This window comes from Vombatus ursinus, unplaced genomic scaffold (genome assembly GCF_900497805.2).
Source record: "Vombatus ursinus unplaced genomic scaffold, bare-nosed wombat genome assembly UNPS02011334.1, whole genome shotgun sequence".
NCBI lineage: Eukaryota > Metazoa > Chordata > Mammalia > Diprotodontia > Vombatidae > Vombatus > Vombatus ursinus.
Window position 1 is genome coordinate 3,245,495 of NW_020951112.1, and position 20,080 is coordinate 3,265,574.

Sequence of the window (20,080 nt, forward strand, 5' to 3'; positions counted from 1 at the left end):
ATTATATTATATTATATTATATTATATTATATTATATTATATTATATCATATCATATTATACAGTGCTGGAGTTTACTCAGAACCTCCCTGCTTTTACTCTCTGGCCCCATGGTCCCAAAACATTTCCATTGTGGGGATAAGCATGGAAAGGAATTTCCTTGGTTCCAGAGTTCTCTTTTTGTATCTTGAATATGCTCTACCCTGTCTGAAAAGGATCCTTGCCTCATTCTTACCTGGACTCATTCTTTCTGTCTGTCCCTATATTAGTTCTCTAAATGTATATAGGCCCTACCTACAATACTGAGTCAAGAGATCTGGCTGTCCACATGTAATACAAAGATACTACTTGGCTTGTGTTATTCCTGTTATCCAGATCCCTGGATCCTCCTACTGGCAGTGGGTTATAGCAGCTCTGGACTTTCCCCACTCTTTGGATTTTCTTGGCAAAAGCTGTAATCCCCTTCCTCTATGCCTTCAACTTGCCTTGACATGTCATTCGAGGGGCAGCTAGGTGGCGCAGTGGATAGAGCTCTGGCCTTGGAGTCAGGAGGACCTGAGTCAGATACTTGACACTTACTAGCTGTGTGACCCTGGGCAAGTCACTTAACCCCAATTCCCTCAGCAAAAAGCAAAAAAAAAGAAAAAAAGAAATGTCATTCGAGAACACCATAAGGCTGCTTAACCCTGCTAAATCTTCTGGTCCCATGTCCCTTGTTATTTGATCTTTGAACTCCTTGTTTAGTGCCTTCTTGAAGATCATGATAAACATCAACTCTTCTAAGCCTGGACTTACAGAAAGCCTCCAAGTTTCACTTAGATATATTCACTGAATGATCTGGTCCGCTGCCTTAAGTCCAACATTATAATTACATCATTCTTCCTCCCAAAGAGTATGATTAACTCAGCCTTTAATGTAGGGTAGGTCTCCAACAACAATTATCTTTCCTCCATTGGCAGCACTACCCAATCTAGTTCACTTCCTGTTAATAACCACAATAAAAGTCAGCACACACTGGTCAGAGAAGGGCAATGGCCTTCTCCACCACCCGCTACCCCAGAAAATAGATGCGGACACTAGTGTGATATCTGGCAGAAGAGGGGTCCCTGGTAACATGAAGGGAAATCACTGTGACTGTGTGAAGGATTATTTTGTTGGGCTAGGAAGATGTCCCCCCACTGACAACTACAAGGTGAGGAGATCATCTGTTAGAAGCTTGGGAAGGAGGAAACTGAAAAGAGGATTCTCAATCCTCCTTTTAGGTTTAGGAAAATTAGAATGACTTGAACCACTAGATGCTGAAAGGAATCAAAGGGAGAAGAAGAACTCCTTCAGAGAATTCACCAGAGCAAGTAAGAAGACTGGTGAGGTAGTCACAGTCTGGTGGGACTTCTGTTACAGCCACCATTTCCATCACAGACAGAGTAGAAGTTGATTCATCTAAAATTCTATTAATACTATCAGCTATGACTTCAACATACACTCAATACATAACTGGTTTTCAAAGTAATAAGCCAAAGACACTGCAAAATCTTAAAGGTTAAAATATAGTTTATATCATCTTAATGGCAAAGGCATTTTTCTGCATTCCAGGTCTTTAAAAATCAGTAATCTATGTATTAGTTAAAAATTAAAGAAACAAAGACTGTCCTCTACTCCGGCCATCATACTATTTACTACGAAACAACTGCAAAACAACTAGTTTTGAATAGAAGCACTCCATAAGTTGTTGCTGTTCAATCATGTCCAACTCTTCGTGAGCTCATGGACCATATTGTTCATGGGGTTTTCTTGGCAAAGATCCTGAAGTGATTTGCCATTTCCTTCTCCAGGGGATTAAGGCAGACAGAAGTTAAGTGACTTGTGCAGGGTCACACAGCTGGTAGGTACCTGAGTCTGGATTTGAACTCAGGTCTTCCTGACTCCAGGCCCAGCGCTCTGTCCACTGAGCCATTGAGCTACCTCCTACTCTATAAGTACAAGATACTACATAACGAGAATACATTGTGAACATTTATTATTCATGAGATATTTCAACAGGTCATGTTATAAACAGAACAGAGGCTCAACAAGGCCAAGTGAAAATGACAGAGAGAACACTAGAATCTGTTTCCCAAACCTCATCTTGTTACTGTTGTACAAAGTCACATAGCTCAACATGAAACAGATAACTCCATCTACTCTCCAATGTAAACAAGGAAGTAAATAATCTTCAAGGCTGATCAGGCAAGTAAGCTGCCCTAAGGTTGTTTTAACTTTCCTAGTCAGCAGCAGGCTACAAGACTTTTGCTGAATCTCTTTCTTTGCTCTCAAATTTACACAGAGATCTCACAGGTGTCCACAAGGTGACATGCGAAACAAGTATTTTGCCGCCACTCACTTTTATGCAAAATTTGATATAAAATCATTATCTGTGACTAGATTCAATTAAGGTTTAACAAGTTAATTGAATTATATGAGCAAATTCGGCAGTGAAATGACTCAACTCTGTGATACAGAGAGCAAAAAACAGTTAAATGAACAAATTAAAAATTAAGAATGATTGCTCTTAGATTCAGCATTAAAAAATAGAAATGACAACCCTATTATATCCAGTTTATTTTTAATATGTAACATTTGTTTATTACCGGATATCATTCTTTTATGGGAAACTTTGACCACTAAAGAATATTTCCTAGTATATTCTCCTTACCTTGTAATTCATGAAACATCCATGAATAAACCTACACCCCAAGTGCATACACACACATACCTATTTAGTCAACAACCTTCTATTAAGTGACTGTGGAAAACAAACCATTAGGGGCTGAGGCAAATACAAAAATAACTGAGATATACACAGTTCTTATCCTCAAAGAGTTTACAATATAGCAAAGACAGTGAAAGATACATAAATATATAGTAGCTACATAATAACTATAATGCAAAACGAAATAAGTATCTAAGAAAGATACAAACTGTTATTCAAGGCCTGGGTTCCCCCTGACTATGGGACTGAGGAAGTCTTTAGGGAGAGAGTCTCTTGAGCTAGGGCTGGAGAGACAGGAGGAAACAAAGAGGAGGGCTGCAGGTAGAAGGAGATGTGTAAAGAAAGCCATGAGGGAGGCAGAAATATACAAGCAGCAGCTAGTTTGCCTGGGACACAATGCCCAGAAGCACAACTCAGTGACATGCCCTTAAAGTCACAAGTGTTTGCTGAAGGTCAAAAACACCACCCAGATCTTATCTGTCAGCACACATCTAACAAACAGCTTTTTACTATACAAAGTTGTACAGTAATTGGAAATATCTGCCTGTGAAATAACACCTTTCTATTCTCCATGGATAGAGCACTGGACCTGGAGTCAGAAAGACCAGAGTTGAAATCCAGCCTCAGACATTGACTAGCAGTGTGACCCTGGGTAAGTCACTTAACCTCTGTTTGCTTTAATCAGCTGGAGAAGGAAACGGCAAACCACTCCAAGTATCTACACCAAGAAAATCACAGGGATGGTATTGACATGCTATGGTTCGCAGGGTCAAGGAGAGTCAGACAGATTGAACAAAAATAATTTATTAACTTATTTTAGTTCTCTCCCCTCTTTCATTAAAAACTGCTCTCCTTCCATCTCTCCCTTGACCTCGTGGCTCGTAAGCTTCTTCTTCAGCATCCCTGTCTCCTCCAGTTTCCCAGTGCACCAAGCCTCACTCTGTCATCACTGTGCACTTTGACCCTGTAATTAACCGACTCCACCGTATACTGTCTTCCACCCTTGACTCTCACCTCATGAACCTACTGCCAGTTCTCCTCCCTGAGGCACCCTCACCATCTATCCACCTTCTCAGATCCCACTCTATGGCAGTCGGTCACTGTTGGGGAGAAATCACACAACTGGGCCAACCAGGTCTCTTACAGATCTGTTATTTAATTTCCCCAGACCCCTCCCTGCAGCATAGTAACCCCCTCAGCATGCCCTGATTCATTCTGTCACATTGTGTGCCGTGCTTCTTCCCAGGCTTCTCCTCTATCCTCAGGTAGTATACATTTCTACATATATTTGTCTCTTCCATTAGGATGGACAGATACAGACAGACAGATACTCTTTGAAGTCTTTACTGTGTGCCAGATATTGTGCTACATATTGGGGATCACAGAGCCAACAATCTAAAGGGGAAGACAATAGATAAAAGGTAGGTGGAAGGTGGACGAACGACTGGAGATGGAGGGATAAGGCCAATGCTTGCTTTTCAAAGCCCAGAGTGGTTCCAACCATGGAGTCCAATTTTTCTGGTAAGGAAAGAGCCGAGATGATGGCCCAACATAGTCAAGGAAAGCAGCATGGCTAGAGATGTCTAGGAAATGAATGGAAGCTCCTTGAGGGTAGGGATTGTTTACTTCTTTGTACTTGTATTCAGCATTTGGCATTTAGTGGGCATTTAAAAAATATTTGATTGATTGGTGAGTGCCTATAGGTTTAAATACCATCTCTACCCAGAAGACACTGAAATCTCTATGTTCAGTCCTGATCTCTTTCCTCTCCTCCAGTCCTATGAAACTAGCTGCCTACTAGGTAATGCCTCTAGATGAACCATTGACATCTGAAAGTCAACAGGTCCAAAATAGAACTGAGCTCCTCTCCTCAAACCACCCTATTTCTGTGGAGGTACAAGCCATCCTCCTACTCAATGACCTTGGAGTCAACCTTGATTTTCCCTTCTTCTTTCATATGTGAGCCTTGTGGATGCTACCTCCACGATATCTCATCTCTATCACCTTTCTCCCAACATACACAGTGGCCTCTCTATCTCAAGTCCCACAATGCTCCCTCACTGAATCTTAAGTCTAAAGATGACCTTAAGGTCATCTTGTTCAACCACCTTATTTTACAGACAGGAAACTGAGACCTGGAGAGGCACACAGGCATAAAATGCATGAGCCAAGATGCTTCCAAGCTCAGCCCTCGGTCAAACCCTGCCCAGGGGGATTGTAAACCCATCTGGCTTCTCTATGTCTAGGCTCTAATCCACCTTCCAAAGAGTCGCCAACACAGTCTTCCTAAGGCACAGGTGTGAGTCAGTCAGTGACCAGCTTAAATCCTCTATTGCCCCTAAGATAATATACACAAACTCCTCAGCTTGGCACTGAAGACCCCTCACATTTTGACTCGAAACTTCTTCCTCACCATTATCTCACATTAATCCTCTCCAAGAACCATCTTCCAAACAAATGGCACAAACTGGTTGGTCGTTCCCTCCTCCCATCTGCACAGAGCATCTCCCACGCCTGGGATGCACCCCCTCCTCATCTTTACCTCTCATTATCCTTCTTCTCTTTGTTCAAAGCTCAGCTCAGATGCCACTTCTTCTGCAAAGCCTTCCCTCAATGCTTGCTGCTCCCTCCTTCCTCAAGTCATCTTCTACTTCCATAGCCGTGCCAGATCTCACCTGGCTGCCCTCCATCCTCACCCCAAGAGAATGGAAGTCCCACGAGGGCTCTTCTGCTTTTGTTTCTGGATCCCCAAGGTTATTCCCGCCTTAAAGATAGCGCACACTTGACAAGTGTTTGTTGGACTGAACCTCGAAGCCCCACAACTCTAGGATTTTCGCACCTGCAATCATCATCGAGTGCTCATTTTCACATGTTGTTGGACCCTCCAGACCAAATGCAAAATGAACCAAACTTAATTTCAAAGCTTCAGGAACTTTGCATTTTAAAACTGGGAAGAGGACAAGACAAAGCTTTATAGTAAGCAACTAAATAATGAGTAAGGGAATGAGCGTGGATGATCCAAGTAAGCTAATAAGCCCCTGCTGACTTTGAGACATAACATCATCACCAGGAAGCATGACTGTGTCCAAAGAGATCAACATTACACAGCTAGATAGCATCAGTAAATGACTACTCTGCTTTGCTGAGTTCACAGTTTAGCTCTGAGGTTAGAATGGAGTTAACATGGAGTTCTGTGGAGAAATGTACACAGGTGCTCAAGTTTCCTCACAACTTCCAAACTGATTTATTTTTAAGAATTAATCATTTCACACTTCTGTATGACTCGGCCTCAGTCCTCCAGGAACAACGAGGACAAACATTGATTTAGGGCTTTGAAGATGACCATTTGCTTTCTTTTACATTACTGGGAGATAGATATTCCAATTAAAGGCTACCCTCACCCACCCATTTCTGTTTTGGCCAGAAACCCTGAGGGTCTTCCCGGCCCAGATTGATTTTTTTTTTTTTACTACATAATAGAGGCCTTTCTCTGCTTCATTTCTTACTTAATCACTGAATGGGCGCTGCCTCAGTCAAACTGAGACCTGAGAAAGACTTTAGCTCTAAAAAGGCCAAGGTCTCCCACTGTGTCTAGGGCCATCTCCGGTAATCCTGATGTATATCTTGCCATGGGACCCAGATGGCTCTGAAGGAGACAGTGAGGCTGGTGACTTTGCACAGCCCTCTCTCACTTAAAACCAATTCACTTCCACGTCATGGCATCACCTCCTTGAGGTCTAGGTCCTCAATAAGAACAAAGGACAAACAACAAACCCACCCACCCCTTTTAGTAGATGGGGGAGGAGAAAACTCCTATTACAATGGAAATTTGATAGGAGTGAAAACAGAGGAGTTCGGAACCATCCAAACTTATTTCTTGATTTCATGATTGCTTCACTATGAGAACTCTTAATTTGGGTGACTAGTTTTTGTTTCTGTTTTTGTTTTACATTCAGTAGATATTAAATCATAACTCAAGCAAGAGATATAGCTGTTTTATATAAAACAGGAACAGGAACAGACTTCCTAATTCTGTTTATGAAATAACAGAAGCTTTTTATGTATGAACATGTACATGTATCTTAGTTGTCATCAAAAAGTATCTGAAGTTTTTATGTGTGCTGGATGTTGTGTGGTTCACATGACTGTATGTCCCTCTACTCTCTGTGCTGCTGAAAGACTTTTCAAAAATGCCTGGCAAGATAAAGGGAACATGAGAGGAGCAGATTAGAGGAGCCACATTCCTCCCCATAGAATGACCTCCTTCTATGGGCTAACTTGTAATCTCCAGGTGCCCTGCCTCCTTTGCTTTTCAGTAATGGCCATCATCACTGGAAGAGCTTTTCTCTTAGAACTTTGGTTCCAGCAGAATGACAATATACAGCTTTTCAGAGGAGAAAAAAGAAAATTGATTCTAACTCAATAGGCTCAAAATAATGAGAAGAGAAACAATTACAACTGCTCCATTTCAGCTGGCTTTGTGAATGGGGTGCATGAAATGGATGACTCAGCCAACGGTCACGTCTCAGGAAGTTCGGCAGTTGATTTTCCACTAGGATTTCTATTTCAGTTTATTTAAGTTCCATGAGAGGTGTGGCCAAAGAGCAATGCTCAGAATCACATGTACTGAATTGGGAGAGTTGAGTTTCAGAGCAGTCCACACCCTCGAGGGAACTAATACCAGAACTTAAGCTAGAAACCCGAGAAGTCTTTGGAAATGGTCTGTTCCCATAATGAAGTCAGGGACCAATTGTGCTGGTTAGAAATAGTTTAGATTGCTTCAGTTTCGGCCTTTTACATTTGAAGAGGATAACAAGGAGCCAATATGGAGGAGGAAAGAGTCCTTATCTATGAAATGATTCCAAAATGTATAGCACTGAATCTAGGCAGCATGACACAGTGAATAGAGTGATGGATTTGGCACGTCAAGAAAATCTGAATTTCGATATTGTCTCAGACACCTTGGGATAGCTAGGGGGCATAGTGGGAGCACTGGGTTTGCAATCTGGAAGGCTCTTCTTCATGAGTTCAAATCCATCTTTAGACACTTACTAGCTGTGTGACCCTGGGCAAGTCATTTAACCCTGTTTGCCTCCGTTTCCTCATCTGTAAAATGAGCTGGAGAAGGAAATGGCAAATCACTCCAGTATCTTTGGCAAGAAAACCCAAAATGAAATCACGAAGAGTTAGACACAACTTAAACAAATAAACAACAACAACAACTCAGACACCTACTGGTTGCATAATCATAGGCAAGTCTCAACTCGAGACTCAGTTCCCTTGTTTGCAAAACCAAGACAATAACAGTACCTACCTCTCAAGGTAATTGGGGGGATAAAATGATATAATACACACAAAGCAATTAGCAAACCCTAAAATGATATATAAATGTTAACTAATATTATGTACTTTTGTTTAAAGAAAAAAAAAAGCAGCCTGAAACCTAGCAAGCAACAGTTTGAAGAAGGGCAAGTATTCTAGAAACCATGCCCTGGCTCACTGAGCCTGTGAGTTTATGATCCCTCTGCTGTCTCCTCTGGTAGAATGGAAGCACCTTGAGGGCAGGGGCTGTTTTAGTTCTGTACGTGTATCTTTAAGGCCTAGTATAGTGCTGGGCACTCAGTAGGCACGTAAAATGCTAGTTTCTTCCTTGATATCTCTATCACTGCCTAAATGTAAGATTTCTGGTTCAGTAGATCTCAGTCAGTAAGTGGATAGGCAAAAAGATAAGGAAAGAGTAAATCCTGCTTTTGTTTATGCATTTCTTCAAGGACAAACGTTGTATAGAGGTAATTTGCTTGGGACTCTACTATTTTCAGCCCCATAATAAACAAGGAGAATACAAAGGCAAAGAACACTGGCCTTGAAATCCCAATGATAGGTTTCAAGTTCCATCTCCAACATTTCCTAGCTTATGTAAATGTAGGCAAGCAATTTAACCTTTCTGGGCCTCAGTTTCCTCCCTGTAAAATGAGAACAGTAACTGCCATGCTCCCCACTTCAAAGGGTTATTGTAAAAAAAAAATTATGTTGTAAACCTAATTATACAAGTAAAGCTTTTACTTTGAAGTTTTGGTCTTGACCTGTGATTTCATTGCTTTAAAAAGAGAACTTCCATTATGGAAACACCTTCTACCAATGCAGAACAAGATTTCTATAATTTAAAGAGCTGTCTGAGACACTGAGAGATTCAGGGGCTCCCCCAAGGTCAGAGAGCCAGTATGTATCAGAGGTACGACTTTGAACCTTGAAGTCAGGAAAAGTTTTCTAACAATTAGAATTATCATTAAGCAGAATGGGCCATCTGATGAAGCAGTGAGCTCCCCCTCACTGACGGTATTAAAACAGAGACTGGATTACAACCTGTCGGGATGCTATGACAGGAATTAATTTGAAGACATGGGTTGAGCTAGACAGCTGCTGAGATCCCTTCTAGAGTTCTGTGATTCTGACTTTAAGACTCTTCAAGGCCAGCCCTCTGCTCTCTATCTGGGAGGTGTCAAACTGGGCATGCAGCCCACAATACTGCTGAGTGTGGCCTGAAGCAGGTTAAAATGTAGTTTCTATCTGATTTCAATGTGGTGATACAGTAAATATATATATATGTGTGTATATATGTATATATATGTGTGTGTGTATATGTATGTATATATACACATATATGGTGATAAAGTAAATATATATACACACAAATACACACATACAGACATATATACACAAACATATATATACAAACATACATACATACATACATACATACACACACACATACACAAATGTGTATGGTTCTCTAAGTCAATGAGGCCAGTAGAGATCATTAAGTACAGTTTAGTGTCCCCTAGGTTTTGTTTTGTTTTTTAATTTGATACCATTGCTCTATGCCATGCTGTCTGAGATATTATTCATAATTAAAGTTTTCTGATGATGTTGTTGAGAAATTTAGAAAGGCCATTTTCACCTGAAGATAGCCAAAGGAAAAAAAAAAAAGCATGAGAATGCACCCAATATAATGGTCCCATTTTGCTCCACTTGGGTATGGCTTTGGGAAAAATAAAAAATCAGTAGACACATAATCAATCACCCAATCAACTTCCATTGATTAAGGGCTAGGCACTAGGCTATGAGAATCACAGAACCATAGATTCAGAGCTGGAATAGACCACAAAGACAAGGAAATTAAAATCCAAATTAATTGATTAACCGATGGGCTCAGGGTCCCACAGATACCAGTGAATTGGAGCCCAGGTACTCTCACTCCAAATCCAGCCGTCTTTCCCACTACAGAGTTGATTTTGTTCACAAGTGAGAACATAAGAGCTTTGAGGAGGCGGGCTTCTTTGCTTTTGTCTTTTTCTCCCCCAAGTATCTGGCACATCGTTAGCTTTTAATAAATTCTTGCTGAATTAAAACAAGTAGCCTTGCCACATGCCTGGGTGACTTTGGACAAGTCTTTTAATACCTCCAGGCTCCAGTGTTCTCCTCTGTAAGATGGGACAGTTGGACCCATCTGCGACCTCTAAATCCATTCCATCTCTAAATTTATGATTCTAAGAGGCTGAGACCTGGTGCGACCCTGGGAAAATCACCATTCTGAACCTCAGGGTTCTCTGTAAGGCTGGACAGTTGGACCAGATGACCTCTACGGTCCCTTTGGGCTCTAAATCTATGATCTTATGATGCAATGATAGACCTATGTGACCCTGGGCAGGTAAAGGCACCCTTCTTGGCCTCAGTTTCCTCATCTGTAAAACGGGGGCAGGGGCTGCATTGATTGAGCTCTAGGATCAGCTGCGTTCTCAGGTTCTGCAGGCTGGGAAGGACAGGAGGACAGCCTCTTCCCTGGGTCTGGAGGCAGGGGACACACCTGGGTTTCTTCTCCCGCATCCCTACCCCGGGAGCGGGACAGCTCCCCCAGCAGGGGGCACGGAGAGCGAGGGGACAGATGGGCGTCGCCTCCGACCAACCAGAACGCAGGAGTCCCCCTTCCAGAAGAGCCAATGGCGGCCAGGTATGGGCGGGGCTTAGCCCGGGACCCCCAGCTGAATGACCCCTCCCGGCCGCGGCCGCGAGCCGGCCCCCGGGAGGACACGGGAGTCAGAGTCCCCAGGGCAGCGGCGGGCTACTCACCGGCTCCGGCACCAGAGGCTCAGCTCGTCTCCCGGGTCACCATCCCAGGGTTGAAGCGGTACCTTGTCCCCGACCAAACTGCCTCCGCCTCAGGCTCAGTCTCCAGCCCCGCCGCCGCCTCTTTCGAAAGGACCAATCAGAAGCAGGGGAGGCGTGGCCTGGAGGGAGGCCGAGGCCCCGCCCCGAACTGCCCGGGAGGAGCGCGAGACGCGCGCGAGGCCGTGACTCACCGAGGTGGGGGGGGGCCGCCCCCGCCCCGGCTCCTGCTCCCGCTCCGCCCTCTCCGCTCTTAGGGTGGACCCAGCTCGGAGCCACGTGCAGTAGACCCGCGAGCCCGGGGCGCAGGAGGATGCTCTGGACTGGCTGGGGCTGGGGGAAGGGGTGGGGAGGACTGACCAGACTGGTTTTAGCGGGGTCAGGTGCATACCTGTATGAATGCATTCACTTCGCTTATTCTTAAAGACCCAGTTTTAAAGCTGGGGGTCCCGGAGATCATCGTTTTACAGATAAGGAAACTGAGTCCCAGGAAGGTCAAAGAGACTGAGATTTAGAACGGGAAAGGAATTTCTAGCCCAACCTCTCCCCCCCCCCCTTTTGCGGAATGAGAAAACGAAAGGACCAATTAGACAAACCCCCTCGTTTTACAGGTGGGGAAACGGAGGCACAGGAAAGTCCTAGGGATCAGAAATCTAGAACTGAAGAGAACCTTCTAACCCTAACCCTCTTTTCAAAAAGGAAGAAACTGAGTCCCACGGGGGCTAAGACCTTCTCGTCTTCTCAAACCTTCTTAAACCCCTCCTACTCTGCTATTCAGTGACACAGGTTACTTGCTGTTCCTCACCGTGGACAAGCCATTTCCCGACTCCATGCATTTTCACTGGAACCTTGTTGTTAGTCTTTTCCAACAAGTCCGACGTTTCCTGACCCAATTGAGGGGTTTTCTTGGCAGACACTAGAATGGTTTTCGCCTTCAGCTCATTTTGCAGTTGAGGAAACTGAGGCAAACAGGGTGAACTGACTTGCCCAGAGTTACGCAGCTAGTAAATGTCTGAGGCGAAGTTTGAACTCAAATCTTCCTGACTCCAGACCCTGCATTCTATACGCTTCGCCAATTAACTGCCGTTGGAGGGCGTTTAGTCCAACCGGTTCATTTTATAGGCTTGAAAACAGGCCCAGAGATTTGAGGTAACTTAATATACACCTTGTCTCTCCCATTAAAATCCAAGCTTCTAGGAGGGCAGGGACTATTTAGTTCATATTGTCTTTTTATCCCTCTAGTGCCTAGCGCAGTGCTTGGTACATGGTAGGCACTTAATAAATGCTTGTTAATAGATTGCCTTGGAAATTCCCAAGGCCTGACATAAAATAGGTCTTTTTATAGGTCTTTACGAAGTGCTTGTTGAATTGAATTGAATTGAATTGAATCCTCCTGCCCTTTTACAGAACAAATCCTTTTATTAAGTGGATTTGTTCTGTGAAGTTTGGATTCAGTCAAAATGCCGCTCTTGAGCACCTAGCAGCCTCGATGCCCCAGGTTCCCCACCCCTGCCCTAGGACCTGCCCACGAAAGGATAATTGTAGCATTGCCTGCTAATCATGAATCTGACTTGGCTCTAACGTGACAATTAGTACTTGAAGTTCCTACGTAGAATTAAAGGTAACAACCTACTTCTCATTCATGAGTGGGATTTTTAATAGCCGCTTGACCTATTACATACATCTTGATAGCTCTCTTTTTGCTTCCTAAATTAATTTAGCTACGGCCTTCGGGGAGAGCCTGCTGGTATTCCAGCTTGACTCCATCATTCTGAGAGTTGGGGAACATTCACTTTCTTTACTATATGGCTGTGCCCAACTTTAAGGAAACCCATTATGTGAATGATCCAAACAGTCAATACCTAGATGTTTGCCAGTGACTATTCACTTACACAGCAATCTTCACTTTATGCAATGGGTGATTTCAATATCCAGAACCTCTAGTGTATTTCAGATATGAAGCTGATAAAACCTTGACTTTGCATTTGCCATATGTACGACCCTTTAGAAAGTCCATCTGTGGTTGCATGTCATTTCTATCACCTTTCCTTTGAACTTGGTCTCAAATAACAATCTCCCCCATAGAATGTAAACTTCTTAATCCCAACGATTGGTTCCTTTTGTACCTTTGTATCCCCACCTCCTTGAAAAGTGAGGGGCCTGGCAGTCGATCCAGTGAGTCTGAGTCAACAAACATTTATTTATGTGCCTACTGTGTGCCAGGTACTGTGCTAAGTTCGGGGGATAGAAAGAAAGGTAAGAGACAGTTCCTGCCTACTTTCCAATTAGAGAGACAATATACAAAGAACTATGTAGAAATAAGCTATTACAGGATAAATCAGAAACAATCAACTTTAGGAAGGCACTAGACCTAAAGGGGATGGGAAAGGCTTCTAGTAGAAGGTGGGATTTTAGTTGGGACTTGAAGGAAGCCAGGGATGATGAGGGCTAGCATTCCAGGCACACGATAGGCAAGTGATAAATACTTATGAGTTTATTGATTTTCTGGTTTGACATCGTAACAGATTGCACCCCGTGTGAGATGCTGAGGCTAGAGGGATTTCTTTATTCAATGAGAATTTATTGAGTAAATAGTGAGCACAGCTCTGGACTAATATTTTTTTTTAGGAATATTATGGATTAGTTTTCAGCATAAATGAGAGACATACATAAGGAATGTATTTAAATTAATTTTCCAACCCTAGGGAACATTGCTTAAATATATGTACTATTAGAAGTATTTCTAATAGATGTATGATCTCACCTCCAGCAATATATGTCAAAACTCACGTAGGTATGCAGGTTCCATGGAACTACTGGCCATGTCCTTTCATAAATTTGCCACAGGGGGTTCTTGAGTTCTCTTCACATTGTGTAGATATCAATGAGGCATGCTAGGTGTTCACTGGTTATGTCTTGATCTCACTGACTGGTACATCTTTTTTTTTCCTTCTGATCCTCCAATTCTTCTCTAACATTTTTCCCCTAGCACAATTCCTCATTTGCATTGCATTGTAGCCTGCTTACCTCTCAATTTTCCTCTGACTGATCTTCCATTTCAATTCCTTAGAGACCCTAGTGCTCCCTGATTCAGGACACTAAGTCATCAAAAGACTATGGGCATTGAAGAGATGGGCCTTTGTTTCGAAGAAAAGTTAGAAGTCATTAAAAGACTTGCCCAAAGACAATCTAGCCTATTCTCTTCCTACTGTTCAATTTTGGGTCCAGTTCAACATTCATTTGCTGGAGCCACTCAAGATATATTCAAATGGACCAGCTCTATGAATTGTTCACCCAAATGCATATCATAGTCTGGAAAATAGGCATTCTTCATCCACTTGGTTCATTGATTGACTTGTGGGTTATTCACCTATAGTATATACAAACCTGGTCAACAGACATTCTTCTTTGGTTCATTCATTTGTGGGTTGCCCATCCCAAGCATTCCATGAAGCCTAGAGAATAACTTTTCTTCTTTTGGCACATTTGTTTATGGACTATCCATCTATATCATGGCATGTAATTTGGAAAATAGATTTTCATTTGGTCCACTCAACTATGAGTTGCCCATCCATCATTGTCCAGACCACAAAATTCTTCACTTCATTAAAAAAAGGAAGGAAAACCTATGTGGAAGACATTATGCTAAATGTTGTGGGGGATTTGAAAAGGTGTGACTGAGTCTTTGACCTCTCAGATTTTACAATTCAATGGAGAAACTGAAGTGGAATATCCTATTGCTGGAAATATGCCTAAGAGTATTTTAGACTTTTTGTACCCGTGCCTTATCCAGAAGTCAACTTCCCTGTTTTATTTTCTCTGACCTCTGCTTCCTGAGATGAAATTACTTTTTTACAAGTAAATAAATAATGAAATTTGGCTTTTGTCTTTTATTTTCCTTCAGAAGTTTTCTTCATGGTTAGTTATGTTATGTGTATGAATTTCCCTCATCAATGCCATCTTTCATAAGCCAGCTGGCATAGTATTGTAAACTCTTTGAAGGCAGGGTCTCAATTCTGTGGAATGCTTACAGTATCATTTATTGGAAACTTTGCTGAAGACATTCTGTCCTCTGGGCCATTCCTTTAATCATTAAGCATTTATTAAGCATCATGGTAGCTTCATTGGTCTAGAGCTCGAAAGGTTCCTAGAAACCATCTAGTCCAAAACTCTCATTTTATGCACAGTTATGTGATCTGTCCAAAGTCACACAGGCAGGAAGTAGCAGACTTTAATTTGACTCTGGGTCTCCTGACTTCAAATCTAGCACCCTTTTTGGGCTAGGCACAGTACTAGGGGGTACAGAACAAAAATGAAATAGTCCTGGGCTTCAAGGAGCTTGTATATTCAATAATAAGTGACATTGTGTTATAATAGTTTCTTTTGGGTGTCTCTGATAACTGACCTCATTTGAATATGGCTGGAGATAGCTCTGTGTTATGCCAGATTTAAGATGATGACCAACTGGGACAGCTGGGTGGCACAGTGGATAGAACACCGGCCCTGGAGTCAGAAAAATCTGAGTTTAAATCTGACCTCGGACACTTACTAGCTTTGTGGGTAAGTCACAGATGATGGCCGATGCCTGCCTACTCAGGGCAAATACAGGAAAACCAGCCAAAGGCTTTTGAAGGAAAAGCACTGTCATCAGACAGGGTTTTGCTAAGAAAAAGGGAAAAAATAATGTAAATAAAGTGCTCCAGGCCAAGAAATGCCAGTGGAATTGAATCCATGGAATAATAGGATTGTTGATCCCCATAGGACTGTGATCGTGCTTCAAACGGAGGGGCAACTCAGACTTCTCAAGAGAAAGAATACAATATTAATTCAGATCAACAAAAACGTATGAACTACCTGATAGACAAAGGCACTTGGCTAGACCCTAGAAATAAAAAGATGAAACATGGTACCATCCCTCCCCTTAAGGACTTACACACCTAGTACAGGAAACATGGTAATTAGACAAATAAGTATGATAGAAGATTCAATGTGATAAAGGCAAAAGACAGATCAATCAATCAACAAGCCCTTATTTTGAGCACCTACTAGGTGACACAGTCAAAAGACAGATGACCTTGGAACCCAGAAAACCATGTTCAAGCCATGTCCAAGTACGCAGGCTATGTGACTCTGAGCAAGTCACTTAACCTCTTTAAGTTCTAGCTCTTAAAGACTAAGTTGCAGAGAGACTGACAACCTCCAAGAGTAAAGGGAGTTTCCTCACCTGGCAGCTCCCTATGCCAAGAAATCACAGGCCCAGACCCTATACCTATGTGGCAGATACTGTGTGAGGTGATGGGTATACAAAGACAAAAGAGAGAGAGGCCCTAGCCTCAAGGAACTTACCTTCTGCTGGAGGAATACAGAAAGTTCACTGATAAACACAGGGTATATAGGAAATAAATACAGTGATTTTTCATACAATGTGCTGTGTGATCCAAATAAAGTACTATATGAGAATGTGAGGGATGAGAAGTGACTTTCATCTGTAAAAATTAGGGAATAATAATAATAATAATAACTAATGTTTCCACAATAAGGTTTGCAAAGCAGTTTTATGTGTATTAATCATTAGATCCTTATAACAACCTTGGAAAGTAGGTGCTATTATTATCATCTCTTTAACAGATGAGGAAATTGAGGCAGATAGGTGTGAAGTAACTTGCCCAGTTTCCCTCAGCTAGCAAGTGTTTGAGGCAGGATTTGAACTTAGGTTTATCCTGACTCCAAATTTAACACTCTATCTACTCTACTGCAAGTAGCTGACTCGGGGAAGGGATGTCTATGTGGAGATGGGCACCTGAGCTGGATCTAAAAGAAAGAGATTTTAAAAAGCATAAATGTGGAGGCAATCAGGTTGTTGTCCTTTGTACTCAAAAGCCAACCCCATGTCAAGGTTAAGGTACAGTATATCTGACTGTGACTGAGCAGACAAACAGGAGCCCTCAGAAGGTTCTACCATTAACCAGGCACAAATAGTCCATATGAACATTTCCAATGAACGTGTCTCTGAATCTGTGCATCTCATGTTTCCTTTGAGTTTCTGCAATTCTTCTTTGCTCATAGCAAAATAGTGTCTTCCTTGATGTGGGCACGCCATGCAGGGCGGTCCTGTGCCAGTGTCTCCCATGTCCCACAGTCAATTCTGGGAATGGAAGAGGAATGTGAAGATACAGAGAAGTAGGAAAGGATGGGGTCAGGCTGGGGGATAGCTATTAAGCCTCTGTGTGTAAAGGAGATTAAAGAGAAATAATTCCATAAAGGTAAATGAGCCAGACTGAGGGTTTTAAATGCCAGCCAAGTTAAGGAGTCTGTAGTTGGCCCTCTCTAGGCAATGGAGAACCGCTGAAGGCTATTGAGCAGAGGCGCAAGGTGATCAGAACACCACAAGATGAAGATTCATTTAGCAGCTAGGGAAATGTTGGCTTGATGAAAGAGAACCTGGTTTCAGGGAAGCCAATTTGGAGGCTTATACTATAGTCCAGGTGAAAGGTGATAAGATTCTTGATAAGTTGGTAGTAGCAATATAAGTGCCCAGGAGGGGAAGAATGCAACAGAACTTACACTGCTAAAGTCTATAAGATTTAACAAGTTTGATGTATTGGATAAAGAAATGGGAAATAATCCAACACAACTCAAAGATTTTTAGCCTGGGTGACTGGAAGGATTGTGTCACCATCAATACAGAGAGGAAAGTTGAAGAAGAGGCAGGTTGGAGGTGGGAGTGAGGGAGAGATGATCATCTCAATTTTAATGTAATTCATTTTAATTTACTTGAAGGTATGGTTTGGGACAGTAATAGGACAACCAGCAGGGGAGGTCCAGTAGTTGGCTGGACATGCAGGACGGAAATTAAATAAGATGTTGGGGCTGGATATAGATTTGGAAGTCACCCACAGAGGTGATCATTTAAGCTATGAGTGTAGATAAAGGAGAGGAAAGAGGAAGGGAGAGGGGAGGGGAGAGTAGAAAAAAGGAGAGGCAAACGAAGAGGGGAGAACAGGAGAGAGGAGACAGGACAGAACTAGGAACAGAGCCTTGAAAGATACTTTCACTTATGAAGTGTGTCGAAGAAGTTGAACCAATGAAGGCAATTGACAAGAAGGGGATAAGACAGGTGGGAGAGAAATAAGAGAAAGCTGTATCAGGAAACCAAATGAAGAGAGGAGGGAGGGGTGCTCAGCTGGGTCATTCTGCAGAAATCAAGAAGGATGAGGAATGAAAAACCCTGGATTTGGCAATCAGAAGGCCACTGACCTTGAGTACTGTGATGAGATCTGAAGTCAGACTACCAGGGTCTTGAGAAGTGAGTGGGAAGTGAGGTAGTGACTTCAGACTCCTCTTTCCAGACAGTTTAGGAATAAAGAGGAAGGGGCTATAAGACAATAGCTTGAGGGAACCACAGGGTTGGGGGAAGTGAAGCTGATGTCAACATGACATGATATACTTTTAACCAATGTCTCAACTTGCACGAATGTTCCAAATAGCTCTACTGGGACATCTTAAATTTGGGCATATCCCGATGTTTTATTTTGTCTTTCTTTGGCTAATCACAAAGACCAGAGAATGGGGACTTGGGATAAGGAAGAAAAGGACTTTTTTTTTTTTTTATAAAAACACAACCAAGACTCTCACACAGTAGGGTTTGTGGAACAGATACCAGGGTAAAATTCTCTCACTTTCTTTTGGTGAATTATGCAGTTAAACAGAGCATAGAAGACACTTATCCTGGGCACAGAACAAAGTATAGGCTATGCACCAGCATCCAACTGGACCTCCCCTGCTTGTTGTCCTATTACTATCCCAAACCATACCTTCAACATATCCAACAGACACTGGTGTAACTTGCCTCCTCAATTATGTAGATATCTACCTGTGAAAGAAACATAATTTTGTCAAAGGGAACGCCATCCTTCTAGGCCCCCAGATTCACAAACTTGGAGTCATTCTCAATTCTTCAGTCTCCCTATTCTTCACTTCCCCACCCAGATTCGATCGTTATCAGGTCTGGGATTCAGCTTCCGTACCATCTTTCTCATATCTCCTCTCTATTCACCTTACCTTATGCCCTCATCAGGCCTTACCTAGAGGCAGTTGGTGGTGCAATGGACAGAGCTTGGTACCTAAAGTCAGGGAGACCTAAGTTCAAATCCAGCCTCAGACACTTCCTAGCGGAATGACCCCAGGCAAGTCACTTAATCTTTGTTTGCTACCATTTCCTCAACTGTAAAATGATGATAATAAAGCACCTACCTCCTAAGGTTGCTGTGAGGCCCAAATGAGGTAATATTTGTAAAAGTGCTTAGCACAGTGCCTGGCACAAAGTAGGTGCTTGATAAATGCATATTTCCTTCCCTTCTTAAACCATTTAAGAGTCTCCTGATGGATTTTCCATTTTCTCATCTCTGACTTCTCTATTCTGTCTCCCACCTAGCTCCCAAAATGAAATTCCTAAAGTTCAGATCTAACCATGCTACTCCACTCTCCAACTCAAGAAACTTGTCCCTCTTGCCACTAGGAAAAACACAAATTCTTTCATTTGGCATTTGAAGTTGCAGTAGAATTTAAGCTTCTTGAGAACTGTAACTATTTCCTTATTACCTTTGTATCAGCAGTGCCCAGCACATAGTCAGAACCCAACAAGTTCATGAAGAAAGGAATGGAATAAGATGAAATGGGACAGATTGGAATGTAATGGGATATGTGCATATGTAACTCTTGTACCTCCATTAATAAGGAGAGTATGCCATGCCAATGGGCTTTGGGACAGAGGTTATGTATACATTAAATACCATTTATATGCCCCCTACTACCACGATGAGTTTTCTCATTGACTAATGAAGTTCTTTGGATTCTTTAAAGTTAATTTCATGCTTTTTGACATTTTTTGCTGGGCTAGCAGAGTCTTCTTTGACTCGCATTAGGCTAGAATGAGGTAACCTTCTTACTTCTCGAGGTTTCTTACCACGTTCACCAAAGGAAGTTGAGCAGAAGAAAGAATGAAATGTCAGGGATATGACTGAGAAAAAGTGTCCTGACTCTCAGGCTGGGCCAACCTAGAAAAGCTTCCCATCCAGGTGTGGGCATGTTTGCCCCAAAATCTTTGATGCAGAAAGCCTCATAAATCATAAAGTACCAATGCTAATTGGTTTTAAGAGTCTGGTCAAAT

General features: G+C 42.4%; 1 protein-coding gene across 4 annotated transcripts in view; it reads right to left on the minus strand.

Moving 5' to 3' along the window:
• Positions 1-19,074, minus strand: part of GAS2L3 (growth arrest specific 2 like 3) — a 49,489-nt gene extending 30,415 nt beyond the window's left edge. For 2 of the 4 annotated variants that reach the window (XM_027855855.1, XM_027855853.1), the window contains exon 1: positions 10,876-10,973. The gene's annotated coding sequence lies outside the window, so the exon portion shown is untranslated. Of the gene's footprint in view, positions 1-5,290; positions 5,311-10,875; positions 10,974-18,725 lie in introns of those variants that run through there. The other 2 variants (XM_027855854.1, XM_027855856.1) reach the window with 2 other exon arrangements.
• Between the last annotated feature and the right edge of the window lie 1,006 nt (positions 19,075-20,080).